Here is a 19,785-nt window from a genome sequence, read left to right on the forward strand (position 1 = left end):
GGTTTGAGTTCTTTCAATTTTGTTTTGCTTCTGGACAGGGAAAGTTCAGGATATTTATTATACGTTGGATGAAACTCACTGTTACTCACTTGCAAATCTAGTAACACTAGATTGAGGCATTTGCTGAAACTCTTTCTGCCATCAGTAACCTGCCACCAGTAACAAAATCTTCACCAGTCTGTCCTAGGCTATATTTAAGTGAAGAAATGTTACAGCTACAAAGGGATGATCTTGTGACTTCTGTAAAAATAAAATGAGGTGACGGACCCCTGGGTGGCTCAGTGGGTGAAGCATCCGACTCTTGACCTCGGCTCAGGTCGTGAACTTCCAGTTCATGGGATTGAGCCCTGCCTCAGGCCCTGTGCTGACAGTGCGGAGCCTGCTTGGGATTCTCTCTCTCCCCCCTCTCTGCCCCTCCCCTGCTCTCTCTCTCTCTCACACATTAAACAAACATTTAAAAATAAATAAAACGAGATGGAATTTTTCTCTCATAAGCTGAGCTGATGCCAAGCTGCAATGCCTGGTTTCTGGACTGTGGTTTGTAGGACATGTTATCTTAACAGAAGGCCAGTAAATGTAGAAACAGAGGATGCTATTTGAAGTCTTTGTAGTGTCTAAACTTTGAAAGGGATGCTCTTCTGGATGAATTGGTTGATCTGCCTTACTTCACAGGTAAGGAAACTCCAGCCTCAAATACTATTTTTTTTTTGAGACAGAGAAAAAGAGAGAGCATACACTCGAGTTGGGGAAAGGCAGAGGGAGAGAGAGACAGAATCTTAAGCAGACTCGACACTCAGCGAGGAGCCTGATGCGGGGCTCGATCCCACAACCCTGGGAACATGACCTTATGTCACCATGATGCAGAAAAACAAAGTAAAATTTGTCACTGTGAAATAATGGAACTCTCGTCTGAAAAAGGTAAAGACGTTTGCAATAGAGCAGATACACTTTGCTGTGTCAGGCATCAAGCACCATGCTTGTGGGAGCTTCTCCGATTGTGTCAGAGTCCCTTCTGCACCCATTCCCACCTCTGCCCTCAGGTGCTTCTCGTCCTCTCCTCTGCAGTGGCGTCTCCTAGTTCTTTATTTACTCATGCGTGGTTTCGTAGGCTATATTTGTAAGCTTATTTTCTTCACCACCTGTTAAAGTCATCAAGAACATAATAGTTTAAAAAATAAATTTGTTAAATGAATAGTGAATAAAGAATATATATATATATATATAAATTTATTTTTCTATGTCAAAACAACAAGGATAATAGTCCAGTCTAAATACTATGCTATAATATGTGTTAAATGTTTCATATAGGGCACTTAACCTTGTCAAGTTATATAGTAGTAGCTCGATGATATTTATTGAATGCCTACTCAGTCTTCTCCTGGAGCTGTCGAAAAGTGTTATCTTTCCACTTGCTAATGATTTCACTTTTAGTATTCATTGATTAAGAAGACATAAATGGATGGACAGATTTTCAGATGCTGACCTTACAACTCCACAATCTCCCAAGGGTCCCTAGCCCATGGGTTGGAGATCTCACGAACTTTAGATTGTTCCAATATCTAGAATGAGACTTACGATCCGTCGTGAGAGTCACTACAATGGAGCAAAGCACTCGCAAACATGAGCAAAGGCAAAGGTCTGAGAGCTAAAGAGACAGGAGAGGAACAAACAGCAGATCTCCATTCCTTTTTTGTCTTACTGAAAAGTTTAAGGGCAGAGTAGCTTCACGCAAGGCTGGATCCAGGAACTAAAAAAATACAAAATAAAAAGTCACCAAGACTCAGTTTTTCCCTACCTCTGGTTTTCTCTGAAGAACTATTGTCAATCAGGCTCTCTCCTCATGATGTAAAGAAGGTTAGCTGAAGCTCAATATAATAACTACTGCAGAAAGTGAGGGTCTTTTCCCCAGTGGTTCCCACAAAATCTCATGAGTGGCAGCAGGTGTATATGTTCTAAATCTGATCCACTCACTGCGGCCAAGAGGATAAAATGTGTGGATGGACAGGCATGGTTTACACGTGGGATGATGAGCCATTCGGTTTTGCTTGAGATTGTGTTGGCTTTACAGTTGCAAGTCCTGTGTCCCAGAAAACCCTTGGGCAAATCAGGATGGTTGGTCACCCAGCTTTCATACAGGGGACTGAGGATGGGATTATTTCTGAACTACAGGGGTTGAGAACGTGCATAATGGCAGGGAAAACGTTGCCTACACCTACATGTGAACTCTAGCTCTGTGCTAAATACAGCGGTTACAAGTGCACATTGTTGACCTGAAATGCAGTAATCTACATCATAGTCAAAAGTAGGTCTGAAATGGGGCGCCTGGGGGGGGCTCATTCGGTTAAGTGTCCGACTTCGGCTCAGGTCATGATCTCACTGCTTGCGGGTTCTAGCCCTGTGTCAGGCTCTGTGCTGACAGCTCAGAGCCTGGAGACTGCTTCAGAGTCTGTGTCTCCCTCTTTCCCTGCCCCTCCCCAGCTTGTGCTCTTTCTCTCTCAAAAATAAATAAACATTAAAAAAAGTTAAAAAAAAAAAAAGTAGGTCTGAACTGAGATGCCCATTAAGTTAAAATGCACACTGGATTTTAGAAACCTGCTATGAAAAAAATAACGTAAGTTATCTCATTAGTAATCCCGTTAATTAATAATATTAATTGACTTGCTGAAATGGCAAGGCTTTAGATATGTTGAGTTAAATGAACTATACTATTCTTTTCACTTTTTTAATGTGCCTATTAGAAAATTTAAAACTCACATTGTGTTTCTGCTGCACAGCACAGCTATAAGATTTTTAACAAGGTAATAATGTAATTATGTCGTGTGTAGGTGGGGACATATTTAAAAAGATGCCTTGAATGTATGGGCATCTTAAAGAGCAAATGATAAATTAGAGAACATCAGGCCCACAAACAATGGGAGATAAAAATACCAAAGTCAAGACCAAATTTATTCACTCACCTCTTCCTGTCCTCATCTGTGCCGGGATCAGCCTTAAGTCCTGGGACTTCAGGCCCAAATGTCCTTCAAGAGCGCAGAGACCAGAAGGGAAAAGACTGGCAAAAAAAGAAAATTGTAATGCAAATAATGTCAGTAATATGATAAACTCTCATGCCCCTGGTCTGTATTGATTTAATTAATTCTATCATCCAAGTAAGTTTTGTTTATTCAATACATACTGAGCCTTTCCTCTTTTTATTTCATGCCAAGTTCCTTGAGACTAGGAATCGTGTACTACTAAGCTGCATTGCTTACTAACCAATTGCTGTGGTTTCAGAGCTCCCTTTTTACATCATGATCAAATGTTTCTTCATCCCTTAGTCACTCTGACCAGAAGCAGGTGAGCCCCAGGAAAGCTGATGGGCTTACGTTCTAAATATCACCAATGTTCCTCACCAGCTCCCTTACCTAAGGAAAGTGGTTAACCACTCTGTGCCTCATTTTCCACCAACAGCACTGAGAAACAAGATCCTAGGTGACTCTTCCAACACACACACACACACACACACACACACACACACACACACACACGTCTTTGCTCGCAATTTAGCTTATTATTGTCAATCATCTGTAAATACCAAATGCTTACAAACACTCCAACTTACTGTCATTGGATTCCTTCGATATAACTATTTTCAGTCACGGGGAGGGTTCTGCATACTAGCGACTGGGTTCCCTCTAAACATCCTTGAGAATGTTTATTTGAAAAGATTACCTTGTTTTCCTTCAGGATTAAGTCATGGTCACCGCAGAGAGAGATGATTTGGAAAAATGACAAACAGTTTTTGATCGTTCCTCAAAGGCTGCCCTTGTTAAATGAATATGCCCACAGAAAAACAAAATGTATTCTAGCCCACACACGTTAGAGGCATTTTTCAAACACCTAGATTAGAGAAGATAGGTATTACAAATAACATATTTGTTGCATAGAGTGAAGAAATCACAAACTTGCTTGGATAAACACTATTAAATGCATACTTACCCAGTGGATTGCGACAGTGCCCCTCTGGCCCTCACTGAAGAGCTTGACTCCAGCTGTAAATTTGCTTGCAAAACTTCCTTGTCAGAGAACTCGCCCTGTTAGGAGGACTCAACCCTGGCTTCGAATCTGCAAGGACAGAAAAATCGATGTGACAGAAAAGCGGTTGCTTGTGTCAGGCCTAACTAAGGAGAGAAAAGGCTTTAAATTAATCATGATTTAGGGATGCTAGTGAGGCCGTACAAAGGCACATTCCTCTGGAGTCTCTGAGAAAAGGGGGGGAAAAAAAGAGCCTGGAGCGCTCTGGTTATGCTACCCGCGGATCCTGCCCTTCTGTTATAAACAGAATTCAGTGTTTATGGTGGGAGTTGATCTTGTGTAAGCAGATAAAAATGCATCAAAATCTACCAGCTGTTGGTTTAAGCGGTTATGCACAGAATCTCTCCACGTATAGGGTAAAGGTAAATGAAAGTTTCATCTTCTCTCCTAGAACCTGTGAACTGAGTTCCATAAGCTGGGAGGATTTTAGATTATATATTAAATTTTGATTCCCCACAAAAGCAAAAGCTGATTTGAGCTTCTTATCTGGAGAGAGGTTGAGCATCACCCTCTGGATGTGCCTTTGTTCATTCCTCACCTACTTTGTACAATCAGAGCATCTAAATATGAAAAAGAGGGGCACCTGGGTGGCTCAGTAGGTTACACGTCCGGCTTCGGCTCAGGTCACGATCTCACAGTTTGTGGGTAGGAGCAGCACGTTGGGCTCTGTGCTGACAGCTCAGAGCCTGGAGCCTGAGTGGGATTCTGTGTCTCCCTGTCTCTCTGCTCCTCCCCCGCTCATGCTCTGTCTCTGTCTCTCTCTCGCTCGCTCTCTGAAAACTGAAGATTAAAAAATGTTTAAATATGAAAAAGTAATTTGTGTGTGGCTTATAGTCAGTGTCTTACAAAGCTGTCACGAAAGACCTACTAAGGTTCTGCTCAACTGCCACCATCAGATGGCACCTGTGAGGCAGCAAACCTAATGCCACCTCGGCCATCAATCTCTGTTGGCTAAACAAGGCCGCTTCAATTAGGAGATGTCTGCCTCCATTACAGTTTGGGTAGTTGAGTCTGCATCGGAGAGAAAGACATCCTGGTCAACTGACTTCAGACTGACTTTGTTCCTGCACCAGGCATCACACCCTGTTAGCCCAACAAACATCAGCCATTCCAGGCTAAATTAGGAAAAATGCACCCCCCTCTAATGAGCTGCTAACCACAGGGGTGGGTGAACATGGGATTCAGTGATGGAGAAGGACAACGTCCAGGGTTGAGACATGTTCAGAGATAGAAGGGAACTTGGTCTTTCATCCTTAGGCTAAACCTTTGTCTGGCATCAGAGGCCAGGTCAGTGAACCAGATTCATTTGTTTCCATGGCCATCTCCAACAGGACCAGGATTTTGCAGGCCTTTAGAAAATCACTGGCCTGGGCCATTTGGCCACATTTGCTTGTCATGATGATACAGCGCTTCTTCCTCAGTTCTTTACTCTGTAAATAGAGAGACACCCCCTAAAGACCCAACAGCAAAAGACCCTATTTAAAAAAAAAAATAGTCCTTTGAGGGGTGTCTGGGTGGCTCAGTCAGTTAAGTGTCTGACTCCATCACGGTTCATGGGATCGAGCCCTGCGTCGTGCACTGCACGGACAACGTGGAGCCTTCTCAGAATTCTACCTTCCTCTCTCTCTGCCCCTACCCCACTCATTCTCATATTCTCTCTCTCTCTCTCTCTCTCTCTCTCTCAAAATAAATAAGCTAAAAAAAAAAATTAATGTTCTTTGAAAATAAATAAATAAATAAATATTAAAATAAAAGTAAACAATGTTCCTTTAGCTTCATTTTATAGTGACATCTCTGTCATCATAAAACAGCCCTGGGGGACAAGAAGTTCCACCAAACGCTATACAAGAGAAAGGTGTAGAAGCTGTTCCCGCCCCCCAAGGGCTCACAGTAGAAACCACAGAGCACTTCATCTATGCAGATGTAACCAGTACCTATAAACAACAGAATACAAATGCCGAATCCACGAAGCGAAAAATAGAAAATACAAGAGTCTACAGAAAACAGAGTTGTAGGGATGAATAATGTAAGTAAATAGATTTATTATACGTTTTCTTTTTCATTCGTGACATTTTGAAGTGTAATCCAGGATAAGGAAAAGAAAATCTCTGTGCAACTCTGCTGCCTCTTACCTTCAGTGGTCCTGAAACCAAAACGGAGACACGGCCAGGTAACTAACACGTGGCCACTTTCACAACAGACTCTTTTGAGCCGCACTGTGTATTAAGCCGTTCTCAAAAACAAAGCCGTTCTATTTCTTTCCACAGAGGAGACTTACAGACATCAGTGCAGTCTTCTTTGAAAATCAAGAACAGTCTTCATCTGCACCAAGGGACCTTACTAGGAAAGGTTGTGGGCACTCCCTCGGTAGAGATCTTTACAAACAGGATAACCTTTCACCTGTTTTGTGTGACTTTCCCTGAACACAGATAATAGGCAAAGAAATCCCTTCAAGACCCTCTTTAGTTCTCTCATTCAGGGGTTATTTTCCAGTCATTCCATCCATTTGCCTTTTCTGTATCTTGCAGTCAACTCTTGAGAAAAGACGATCAGAGCAGATGAAGCCAATAGGGTCGGAGTGCCTGATAGGATAGTGACATTCGAACAGTTAATAAATATGCAACCCTTTCTGTATTCCAAGAGCTACTTAGTACTCTACTTGAGTTAGTGGAAAGGAGGCAAAAAATGTTGCAATCTTCCTGTCTAGACCAAATCAGTAGCCAACTTTATAAAGAACCTTCCACGAGCCAAGTCCTATCCTGAGCATTTTACATGAATGATCATAATCTAACAGCAACTCTGTGAAATAGATATTTTATTATTCCCATTTTACAGAGGACACAACAGAGTCTTGGAAAGATGGCCTCGCACAAACTAACAAGACGGGGAGATGGATTGGTACACAAATTGATTCTTTTATAGTTCTGGAGGTCAGAAATTTGAAATCAGTCTCAGTGAGCTAAAATCAAAGGGTCATCTGGGCTGGCTCCTTCTGGAGGCTCCAGGGGAGAATCTGTTTCTTTGTCTTTTCCAGGAAGGATGTTGTCCTCATTCCTTGGCTCATGGCCCTGCATCACATAATCTTTTCTCTTCTTATCCTGCATCACATTGCCTTCTCCTTTTCTTTATCAAATTGCTCTCTGCTTCCCACCTAAGAGGACAGTTGTGATTACATTTAGATTCTATTCTACCCAGAAAATCCAGGATAATCTCCCCATCTCAAGATCCTCAACTTAATTACATCTGAAAAATCACTTTTACCATATATAGTGGCATGTGTAGATTCCAGGAATTAGGACCTGGATATCTTTGGGGGCCGTTATCTAGCCTGCCACGAATCAAACTATCTTCCACTTCCTTAAACACTATGGTACCTTCTTCCCAAATGAGTAATTCCTAACAAGCTGAGTGACTGATGTTCAGCAAGTGAATGGATATCTCCTAAAAACTAAAAAGGTTAAATTAAGTCATTTTTATGGACGGTAGCACAATATAGTGGCAAAGACCTGGACTTGCAATCAGTAAATGGAGTTCTTCTCATTAATTACACACGCAAACTTGGACGAAGCCCTGCATCTCTTAGAATCAGGGATCGTCAAGGGGTCTCAACATGTGCCAGCTCTGATCAAATCTCTTCAGGCTTCATGGGAAAGGGTGAACCCAGCTATCAGTGCCTGCCTTGCTTAATCACTGGAGTCCCTTTTAACTCTGACTTTACATGATCAGTGATGTATGAATTATCAATTGCTGCCTAAAGAATCATCTTAAAATTCAGTGGCTTACAACCACAAACACTTATTATCTAAAACTTTTTATGGGTCTGGTATTTGGGAGCGGCTTAGCTAGTGGCTCTGACTCAGAAGTCCCTCGGGATTCCTGCTTGGGGCTGCAGCCATCAGAAAAGGCTTGACAGAAGCTGAAGAGTCTGCCTCCAAGACGGCTCACTCACATGGCAGTCACCAGGAGGCCTCAGTTCCTTCCCACACGGGGTAATCCACAGGCTCCTGGAATGTCCTTATGACATAGCGACTGGCTTTCCCCAGAGCACATAAATGAAGAGAGAACGAAACAGGCGATGCCCCAGTATATGTTAGGACCTAGCCTTAGAAGTGGCAAACCATCCCTTCCTCTGTGTTCTGTTTGATACATAGACCTGCACTAACTCAGTGTTAGTGAGGATTATACCAGGGCATGGATACCAGGAAGTAGGGCTAAGGCCACGAAGGTTCAGTGACTTATGTGGACTAGTGCTTCCACAATTAGACTTTCGTGTGCATGTCTATCTAGAGGCCTCATCAGCCTGTGGAAACCCATATTACATAATTCTTCATGATGGATGAGTGGCTTTGTGGCTTTGAGAAGGGTATTAACATCACAAAACATATTTTTAAAAAGATAGCCCTGACGGCACAGCGGGTGAACTAACGTGTGTCCCTACTGCCCGCCGGATGCCCCAGCCGGTCATCCAGTTGGCTAGCCTGGCCTTGTAAATTTCACATGTCCTCGGTCTCTTCTGTCCTCGTGTTTTCTCTCTAGCCACTGTGACATTCCCATTGTATCCTGAACCGGCCAGTCACTCCAGACCATGCCCTAAGTAACCTTCCCAGCTCCAATGTCAGACGCTCCACGAAGCTTTCCCCTAATCCTGAGACAGCGCAAGTATCTCTTTCTAGCATTTTCATAGCACTTTATTCACCTCTCTGTTACAGTATTTATCATACTTTCCTTTCAATAATTCGATTTTGTTTCTTTCCCTAAATATCGTGTGTATCCCTTGAAGGCAGGGACCAACACCTCGCACTATGGTTAGGATCCCAGAGCGATCAACAAATTTTTTTTTTTAATTTAATGAATAGACTTATTTCAATAAATCATATTTCTAATATACTTAGTGAACACTAACCAAGGGAGAGGCCTTGTGCTAGGTCCCAAGTCATATAATAATTACCAGCACGGGCAGGGCCCTACCCTCAGGATACAGAGAGAAGACCCACAGACGTTGGTCTTGACAATGATTATGTCCTTGTTCTCTCTCTTCCCCACTGCATTTTCAATTTTCCTACCTCCTTCCCACCTTTTCCAATTATCCTTTCTCTTCTGACTCTTTCCTAAACACAGCACTGCATACATAGGCATTGCCTGGTCTCTCTGACAGATATCATGGCCAAATAGTTGGCCATTCCAGGGCCAGGGGCAGGGCCAGGGACAGGTTATGATGTTTATGTTGCTGGCAAACCCCTGTGTATATGAAAATCCATTCATTTCTCAACTCCCACTTAGAAAAGAAAAATGAGGGATGAAACAAGCATTCTCATGTCTGTATGACTCAAATTTTTTATCGTTTTCTGTCTTTACTATCTCAAGTGAATTGAAGGCTCAGTTTTTCTCTCTTAACATGTTGGTTAGAGTAGCATCCATTGTTTTAGTGGAAATGGCATGACCACCTAGATCATAAACTCCATGACTGCAAAAAAAAATGTTGTTTCCTCTTTTCCTTTTAAATTCATAGCTCCTAGAATATTCTTTGACACATAGTGTGTGTTCACTGAACATTTATTAAGTGCATTCCTCGAAGCCATGATTTCTTATCATGCTAAGTTTATAAATGACCTGTTCTCTTTCCCATTACAAATGGCTAGATGGCCTCAGTCAAGACACTTACTCTGAGTTTTCTTTCCTATAAAACAGGGACATCAACAGTTACCTCTCTTACACGAGGGTGTTGTGAGTATTAGAGAAAACTCTTGTAAAGCAGATAGTTCTTTATAGAATAAAACAGTGTCTTTATAGAATAAAACTGAACAAACGGTTTGATGCTGAATCCAGAATCTTTCTGATAATCTTATTTCTCTGAACATGTAGGTTTGGTGAATGCTTATCTCTGATTGGTTATAATCCACTGAATAGATTTGCTTTCCTAAAAGTCAGGCTCTTCATGACTTTTTGAAACACAGCATATATTCAGTCGATATTTATTAAGTACTTATAATAAAACTGCAGTTATGCTAGGCACTAGAAATACAAAGAAAAACTAACCCGTTACCTAAAAACTAGCCCTTTATCTAAACAACTTTATTCTTGGATAAGGAAGACAATATAACAAAAATTACAGAATACTGTGAGATATGCTAAGACTGAAATAGGCGAAGACTGAAATAGACATTCAGGAAGAGCACCCAACCCAGCCTGGGAGGGAGGAATAGCAGAGGTTTTCCAGAGGATCTTAGTTATAAAGGAGTTAGAAAGAGAAGAATTTAGCCAGAGAGGGAAAGGGATGTGCGACATTGGTCCGAGTAGAAAGACGAACCAGAGCAAAAGCATAGGGAGCAGAAATGACATGGTCAATTAAGAGGGTGCAGGAGATAACATTCTGATTAAAACATGGAATGAGAGACAAAATCCGGTCATGGGCTAAAGTCGTGCAGAGATGCATGGAAGTCAGATCTGACTTTGTATGTGTTTCTGTGATTTTGTATGTGGTGCTATGGATTCTTGACTATGCCCTTGTGGTTTATAGAGAGTCCATGAATAATTTTAAGCTGCTAACCTGGTAAATTGGACTCCATTAAAATTTAGAATATTTTTACCTCATCAAAGTTAAAAATATTTGCACCTCATTTTTTTTTAAATAAAAAGGCAAGTCACAGACCAGAAGAAAATATTTGCAAATCATGTGTTTGATAAAGGACTTGTACCCAAATAAGTAACACACACTTATGACTCAGTGATAAGACAAACATCCCAATTTAAAAAGGGGCAAAATGGGGCACCTGGGTGGCTCAGTCGGTTAAGTGTCCAATTGCCACTCAGGTTATGATCTCACAGTTCATTGGTTCAAGCCTTGCGTCGGGCTCTGTGCTGAGAGCTCAGAGCCTGCAGCCTGTTTCAGATTCTGTGTCTCCCTCTCTCGGCCCCTCCCCTGCTCATGCTCTGTCTCTCTCTGTCTCTCAACAAAAAAATAAATGTAAAAAAAAAAAATGGGCAAAATATTTTTAGTCATGTCACCAAAGAAGATATGCACATAGTTGATTAAGCACATGAGAAGATGCTAAACATCATTTGTCATTAGGAAAATGCACATTGAAACCATAATGACATGCCACTTTACATCTACTAATATCACTATAATCAAAAAGACAGAGAATGCAATACCAAGTATTGATGATGGTGTGGAGGAATGGGAACTCTCATATATTGTTGGTGGAAATGTAAAATGGCATGGATGCTTTGGAAAACATTTAACACTGTCTTAAAAATTTAAACAGAAACTTCCTATATAATAAAGCAATTCAATTCTCAGGAATCTATGTAAGACAAATGAAAGCATATGTCTACACAAAGACACGTCAATGCATGTTCGTAGCAGCATTAGACATAATGGCCCCAAACTGGAAACAATTTAAATGTCCATCAACTGGTAAATGGATTTTTTTTTTAATGTGACATATCCATAAAACGGAATATTATTCAGCAATCAAAGGATAGTACAACCGATGCATGCTGCAACCTAGACCGATCCCCAAAACAAAGTAAGACACAAGAGGCATAATTACCGTTTAATTCACTTACATGAAATGTCCAGAAAAAAAAAAAAAAATTTTGTAGAGAGAAAATGCAAATCGATGGTTGCTGGGAGCTGGAAGTAGAAGCAGGAAGGCCTATATAAAGTGCACAAGAGAAATTTCAGGGGTGATGGAAATGTTCTAAAACTGAAATAAGGTAAAGGTTACATTGCTATATACATTCACAAAAATTTTTGAATTATCTACTTACAATGGGTGAATGCTATGGGACATAAATTATACTCCCATAAAGCTGCTTTTTTAAATAATTACACTACATCAGAAGGTATATGGTCATAAACTAGTTAGTAAGCAAGAGGTCTGCTTATTTTAAAGATATCCTCAGGATTTAAAAACTCTGACCTATTTTTGAATTACTTTTCATCTGGACCCAATCAAAGTAATAGAAAGTTGATTTAGTTAGATTCCCCTAAACATGAACACATCTTCAGTGTGCAGGGAAAAAAAAAAAAAAAAAAAAACAAGTCAGCTCTCACATGACCCAAATTTGTTGGCCCATCTCTAAACATGAGTCATAAAGGCAGTTTCTTCCTTGCTTATGAAAATGTTTGAGGAAAAACTATGTGCTTGCTGTAGCATAATTGACCACAGTAATTATAGTTCATGCAAATTTACGTTGTATTTATAAGACTGCTGGATTTGGTAGTGGGAGATTGGGGTGGGGGGGGCAGTCACTGCTTGAAATCTAAGTCTTTAATCCACAAAAAGCCATACTTTTTTTTTTTTTTTTTTTGGTCCAAACTGGCAATTATGGGTTGTAGAAGTATTTGTGCTTGTTCAGATGTTCCGTAGCCAAGAATTTGAAGATGTCCCTTTTCTAAGTAAATCCAGTACTGAAGAAAAGTATTAAACTGTCAGATCTGAGAGCTGTATCTGTTTTTATGATTCACCATTTCACTGGTAAGGAGGTAAAGACAAGCTCATCTTTTAAGAGAAACCAATTGTGTCCGGCAGTTATTTAGGAAAAACAGTATGATTCCGATTCTTGGAGAAAAGAAGACATTGATTCCACTTATAATTTGGACTCCATCATTTAATTATTAATGATGGTTTCAGAGCTTCTTTTGGCTTACTTAGGGTCACCAATTTGATTTCAAACCAATAATAATAGCACAAAGATCCCTTGGGTTTCTCCAGAGCAACAGAGTGATCACATCTCTTAGGCAATTGCTACTTCAACTATCAATTGTGCCATTTGTTCAAAATCAACGTGTCACCGGGGCACTTGCGTGGCTCAGTTGGTTGAGCGACCGACTTCAGCTCAGGTCATGATCTCACGGTTTGTGGTTTCGAGACCCACATCGGGCTTGTTGTTGTCAGTGCAGAGCCCACTTTGCTTCGTATCTTCTCTCCTCCCCTCTCTCTCGGCCCCTTCTCTTGTGCGCTCTCTCTCAAAAATAAAGAAATCTTAAAAAATCAATCAATCAATCAATACGTCACCAAAGCCTTTATTTCAACCCAGATTGGGATCACAAGGTCATAAAGGCATTTACTCTTCTGGGCCTCATCTATACATTACAATATCAAAGTTATAAAGACCAGCTTTCAAGTTTGATATCCTACAACCATTCTGAGACAAGATCATTTCAACTAAGCTCATTTGGTAGACTATGACAGTGAAAGCAGATTGCCCTTACATACGATAACTTCCTATATGCCAAACATTTAATTTTGTTTCTGTTTCTCCAAGTAGGCAAAGAAAACAAAGAAAAGGAGGGTGTTGGGGCAACTGGGTGGCTCAGTCAGTTAAGTGTCCTACTTCAGGATCAGGTCATGATCTCGTGGTTCACGTGTTCAAGCCCCGCAGCAGGCTGTATGCTGACAGCTCGGAGCCTGGAGCCTGCTTTGGATTCTGTGTCTCCCTCTCTCTCTGCCCCTCCCCTGCTTGTGCTCTGTCTCTCACAAAAATAAATAAACATTGAAAAAAACTTAGAAAGAAATGGGGGGGGTGTTTAACTGTACATCTAGATCATTTAGTAGCTTATGCCTAGTAATGTTGGAAAAGGAGAGTTTTGCTTTCTTTTTTTTAATGTTTATTTATTTTTGAGAGAGAGAGAGAGAGTGTGTGCGAGAGGGGGAGGGACAGAGAGAAAGGAAGACACAGAATCCAAAGCAGGCTCCAGGCTCTGAGCTATCAGCAAAGAGCCCGACGCGGGGCTCAAACTCACAAGCCATGAGATCATGACCTGAGCCGAAGTCAAATGCTTAACTGACTCAGCCACCCAGGCACCTGAGTTTTTCTTTCTTAATCAGTGGTGAAAAGAGCCAGGAGAGTATCAAAGCCCCTCATTTCTGGCCCTTTTCCTCCCATCAGAGCAACTAAAGGAGATTGGCTCACATTTTAAAGGGCAAAATTCCAAACCCTTAAAAAGTTTCCCGGAACCTACATTCAGCTACTCAATCATCCCATCTGCAATCAGGTGACATTAGCCCTGATTGGCACTGAAACATTCGGACCTACATATGACCTGGAACCAGTCACTGCTCCGGCAGGAAGTAGATCAGAGGCACTTGGCTGAACCAAGTTTTTCTTTGCAGGGCTTAACCCGTAGCTCCATTACCCACTCTTCTGTCAGGTTCAATATTGTATCTACACTGACCTCTGGGTGCAGTTCTCTCACTAATCTGAAGCTCATCTGCTGGAAACACTTTGAATTCTTGTCACAACATGCATTTTTAATGTTTTCCTGATGTATGGCGACCTCTGACCCCTCACCCTTTCTAGCCTCTCAGAACTTTACGTCTCTGTACTGTTTTCAGACTCTGCACGCCTGCCATTCGCCCAGGGACCCCATACTCTGTGCTGGCACTAGACCCAGCCTCACCATGCCACAGAGGGACAGGAATGACTGGCCTTGCAACAAGGTGTTGAACTGCCATGTCGCACCACAGCGTTCCAGCCAGCCAGTTGCAATTTGGCAACATGAGGCTTTTAATCCAAATTCATGAGTCCCCTGTTGTCAACGTAACGAACGCTTCTTAAAAACCTACTCTCTGCCAGGTATTCCTGTGAAAATTACTACCTACACGTCACTGCCCAAATCCACACCACTCCCCACTCCCACCCCAAGATTTTTCTGGTTTCAGCTGGACCTGAGAAAGAGTTACGAGTGAGGGAAACAGCTAACCCCGAATGCTTTATTCTCTGAAGCATGAACTCAAAGTTTTTGCTTACTTATGAATCATAGTCATGATGACAATATCCTTTGAAGTTATTTTCCTTGAAATGCTAGTAAGAGGCATTTTTCCATCCATCTCACAGGGGTTTTGTGTAAATGAATGCTGTTTCTGGAGTACTTCAAAGGAAGTATAAATGCACAAAGTATTCCTGAGTCTCCTTCCATGATGTTCGCTTCCAAGGCATCTAGATAAGCACCCTCTAATAGAAATGGAATGTGAGCTCCGTATGTAATTTTTAATTTTCTAGTGGCACCATTTAAGAAAGTAATAAGAGGGGCACCTGGGTGGCGCAGTCGGTTAAGCGTCCGACTTCAGCCAGGTTACGATCTCGCGGTCCGTGAGTTCGAGCCCCGCGTCGGGCTCTGGGCTGATGGCTCAGAGCCTGGAGCCTGTTTCCGATTCTGTGTCTCCCTCTCTCTCTGCCCCTCCCCCGTTCATGCTCTGTCTCTCTCTGTCCCAAAAAAAAAATAAATAAATAAACGTTGAAAAAAAAAAAAAAAAAAAAAAAGAAAGTAATAAGAAACAGGTGAAGTAAATGTTGATAATATATATTTATCTAGTCCTTTGTATTCAAAATAGTATCATTTCTCCTGTCTTTAAAATCTCATGCGTATTTTAGACTTGCAGTACATCTCAGTTCAGAGGACTAGTCATTGAAAGTGCTCAGTAGTCACCTGTGGCTAATGGCTACCACATTAAAGAGGTCTAGATGCTCAGTTAGTGAAAGCCATCCAGAACAAAGCTAGAGACTTGGGAAAATTCTTTTAAACTGTTAAGTTTTTGTAATTGACTGAAATGTGCCCAACGGCCATGACAGTAGATCTTCCTTAAAGGTAAGCTATAAATCAGAAGTGATGTTTTCGATTTGTCAGAGCTTACAAAATCACGAAATTGATGAACTTGGTCCAAGGACTTGCTTACGTCTTGTGTAAATGTAAAAGGCTTTCTCTTACAGGTCTGGCTGGGAGAATTTAAGATGTCATAGTTAATTGGGTAAGGATTTTGATGCTAGACTATTCCACCTTTTGAACTGAGCTCTCTCAAAGGCACCCAAATGCGTTCTGATGAGAATCTCTGTATCAGCATCAGAAGACAAGTTAACAAGGCTATTCAAGTTAGACTCCATCCTTTGCCTATGTAGTGGTATGCCTAGAGGCACTGTGCCCTTGGAAAGGTCAGAGACACAGACATGTAGCCTGGAGGACCAGTCTACAATCTCCCGATAATTAAATTTGAAGACATAAAGTTCCTGACCCTGAAAAGAGAAGCCTTCTTCCAGTGAGAAAGAGTGAGAAAGAGTTATCTAGTCTCTTCCTGTGTGAGAATGTTTTGCCTCAATGTAAACAAACTAAAGAGTTGAAAAATGAGGTGCAAAAATGCCCTCTTCAGGGTAAACAACAAACCGGTTAGGATATGATTTTCTTGGAATGTGTTGCGAATTCCAGAGGCAGGCTCACACTTGTCAAAGAACAGGCAATCCTTCTGATGGACATAATAACCTCAAGACTTAGTTGGATACATTCATGCATTAAGCTTCCCAAATCCAAATCTGTGCTTACATTTTTCATATTTCTTATGTAACCAGATATTTTCTGCATCTTAATGGAAGAAAAAACAAGGCACAGCAAGTATTTGCTTCGAGAACAACTGGGTTCTGAAGACCATTAGAACCAACCTTATTTCGTTGCTTCACTGAACATTACAATCACTTTCTAGCACCTCTGATGCTAGTTTTGTTTTTCCTTTTATGATAACAGAAATCCAACATACTGACTAAAGAAATAAAAGTTTCTGAGACTATTTGAGTAACTTCGCACAGTCACGGTAGGGTATGGGTGATTCAGCTACTAAATATCCAGTCACGTAGAAATGTATCCCGTGTTCCTTATATTTCTATCTGGAAAGGCCTTTGTTAATGTTATCCTGCAAGCTTCTTGCAGGGCTGGGACTAGGGTGATGCTAGTGACTCACTCACCTCAGGTACAAAATCTAGGAAGGTGCCAAAAACACTCAATTAAAACAAAAAAGTTTTAATGCGACATCTTTAAAAAAAAAAATTGAAATGAATGTAAAAAAAAAAATAACCCTATAATGAACAAAATATCAAAATCTTACTTACATCAAGACAGACTCTGACCCTGCGCTGGCTTCCCCCCAATTCTGGCCCTGTTCAGGCCCCTGCTTGGGAGGAAGAGGGAGTGTTCTGTCGGTGAGCTTAAGAGAAAAAACAGAGCATGCCCTTCCTTCAAAATCTGCCAGCCTGCCCTGCTTGTCTGTGAGGTCGGTGTGAACCAGGTGGGCCCCCATGAACGAGGGCCTGCAGTTGGCCAGAGTGGCCAGGAACGCCAAAGTACTGGCAGGATTCATGTTCTTGCTACTTTATCACTGAGGCCTCAGATCCTTTAAGCTGCCCACTGTGCCAAACCACGCGGTCATCTTTCAACTGTTCACGTGGTAGCAGCTTACTCCTTCAAGGTCAGCGGAAGAGTCTCTCTCCAGTCTGCGAAGACAAAGGATGTGTCTGCGCATGAGGAAGCAGAATCAGGAGAGCAACAACCCCATCACCTTTGCCATTTTCTATTGGTTAGACGCCGGTCACATTCAAGAGGAGGAGATCATACGAGGGCGTAGATCACCAAGGGTCACCCTAAGGCATCTCTGTATAGTAACCAACCGTGTTACAGAGAAATCAAAAAGAGCTTCAGTGAAGCTTGAAAGCACCCTCAGGTCATATGACAAGTAAGGAGGCAGTTCTAGGATGAAGCTCAGTTCTGTCTGAGGACTCCACAGATATCCCACTAGGCCAGCGTTTTCTAAAATGTCTTCTGTAGAACTCCACTTCTGCAAGATGATATCTGAGGTACTTGCAGAGGGGAACTTTGGTATTTATTTATTTATTTTTTAACTTATTTATTTATTTTTTTTTTATAAGGGACTTTGGTATTTAAATAGATTTAGAGAACGCTGGGATAACTGAAGTTAAGCAGGGTTTTTATTATTTTTTTTCATTTTTATTTAAAAAAAAATTTTTTTTAATGTTTATTTATTTCTGAGACAGAGAGAGACAGAGCATGAGTGGGAGAGGGGCAGAGAGAGAGGGAGACACAGAATCTGAAGCAGGCTCCAGGCTCTGAGATGTCAGCACAGAGCCCGACGCGGGGCTCGAACTCACAGACCGCGAGATCACGACCTGAGCCGAAGCTGGATGCTCAACCGACTGAGCCACCCAGCCGCCCCAAAAAGCAGGGTTTCGTCTAGCACTTTTGTTGTAAATCCCCCACTTCCAAACTTCCGATTTCCCATCAATGTCTGAAGAGGATAAAGAAGGGTGAGCTTAACCTTGAAAGAGAACAGACTATCCCACACATCTTCAGGCAGAGGTACTATTACTGAAACAACTACTGAACGGTTCAGATCCAAATCTCTTGATTCCAGATCCAAATCTCTTGATTCCACGTGCTAGACGTCACGTGGCATCGTGTGTTAAAGAAAAGGAGTGGCTGATTTGCTAATCAGTCATTCTCTAGCAATATTCGTATCTGAAAATGTATCTGGTAATAAATGGGAGAGATCAGAACCCGCAGCTTTGATGGTATTCTTCCTGAAGTTACCAAAATTGCTTTATTTTATTTATTTTATTTTATTTTTTTTCCATTTTGCTACAGTCTCTTCCTTTCTTCCTGACTTCCTTCGCCTGGCTATCCATTCCCTGAGATTTGCTTTCTTGAAGGGACGAGGATGCTGCTAGCTGATGGCCAGGAAGTAGATGTCACCCTCCATCGAAGGTCAGCACGGAACTATAGCCAGCACCACGGGAAGGGGCCCTTTAGCAAGGAAACGAGACCATGCATTTCTCCAAGGCCATGGGACAACCAAAAATCTTTCAAAGCTGAACAAGAGGAAATATTCCAGGAATGGCTTTGTGGTTGATTGTACCATTCCCACAAAGTCTGAAGGGAATTTCAAGGAACCTGCCCAAATTCTGTCTGTCCATGTAAAAACTGTTAATCTAATCCTTTGTTTCTTCATTTCTGCATTAAGACCAGCGTCAAAAGGAGAACATAATTGGGCAGTGAGAACTGCAAAAGGAATGAACTGAGTTTTAACCAATAACTGAATAAAACTTAATAGTACACATACATAAAATGATTTTTAGGTTTTTTTTTTTTTTAAACAAACAAGGAAAGTTTTGGAAAACTTCCAGAAATAATCTTTCGCAGAAGTGATGGAGGTCGATAACAGTTTACAATATTAATCTGACCCTTTTATTATTATTATTATTTGTGTCAAAATCTCCTTGCTCTAGATCGTATTCTCTTTAGTTACTGCTTTTGATCTGCACTGGATTGTTTGCCTTTTTTCAGTTAATGGAAGGAATTCTATGCATGAAATGGTACAAACTAAGGTCAGATATCTGGGGCCAGAATGTCAGCAGGAACCCATGTACTGGACTGTGAGGGGTAAATCACCACTGGTCACAAAAAAGAGAGAGAGAGAGCGTAATTGAGAATTGGTTTTCTGTTTTCCTGAAGGAAGAGAATGGTGTTTTTCACATGTATATTTCCACTTAAGAAAAAAGCAATACAAGTAGCAGTTTACAATTTCCCCAAACGTTGGATTGTCTTTCTTTACCTCCATTTTAAAAGCAAAAACACTTTTTCTTCACCTGGTTAACCCCTGAGTTTCTGTCTTCCTTCTCCTTAAAAAGAGGATTTTTTTTACACCCTGTGTTTATATAATTTGAAGACTAGTTAGTATTCCGAACTTCAGTCTTGTTGCTGTCCTTTACCACCTACTAATGAGAATTATTCTTGAATAATTGCGGCCAGAAAACAAGATTCTACTTAAGACCGGGGAAGGTTAATTCCAGTTAGCGTAAAGGTCAGGAATTGAATTTATGGTGTTACTGTATTCAGCTACGAAATAATCAGGAAAAGCCACAGCTTTT

The 19,785-nt window shown here is 41.2% G+C and overlaps 1 long non-coding RNA gene across 2 annotated transcripts in view; it reads right to left on the minus strand.

Annotated features, from left to right (window-relative positions):
• Window positions 1–910: 910 nt before the first annotated feature.
• Window positions 911–19,785, minus strand: part of LOC147581156 (uncharacterized) — an 82,689-nt gene continuing 63,814 nt past the window's right edge. Inside the window, exons 2-6 of one of the 2 annotated variants that reach the window (XR_015251485.1) lie at window positions 6,207–6,656; window positions 3,979–4,104; window positions 3,712–3,879; window positions 2,958–3,052; window positions 911–1,139 (exon numbers count right to left, since the gene is read on the minus strand). This is a non-coding gene — a long non-coding RNA (uncharacterized LOC147581156). The remainder of the gene's footprint in view (window positions 1,140–2,957; window positions 3,053–3,711; window positions 3,880–3,978; window positions 4,105–6,206; window positions 6,657–19,785) is intronic. The other variant, XR_015251484.1, reaches the window with a different exon arrangement.

Source organism: Puma concolor, chromosome B2, assembly GCF_028749965.1.
Source record: "Puma concolor isolate L17-30 chromosome B2, mPumCon1.1.hap2, whole genome shotgun sequence".
Taxonomy (NCBI): domain Eukaryota; kingdom Metazoa; phylum Chordata; class Mammalia; order Carnivora; family Felidae; genus Puma; species Puma concolor.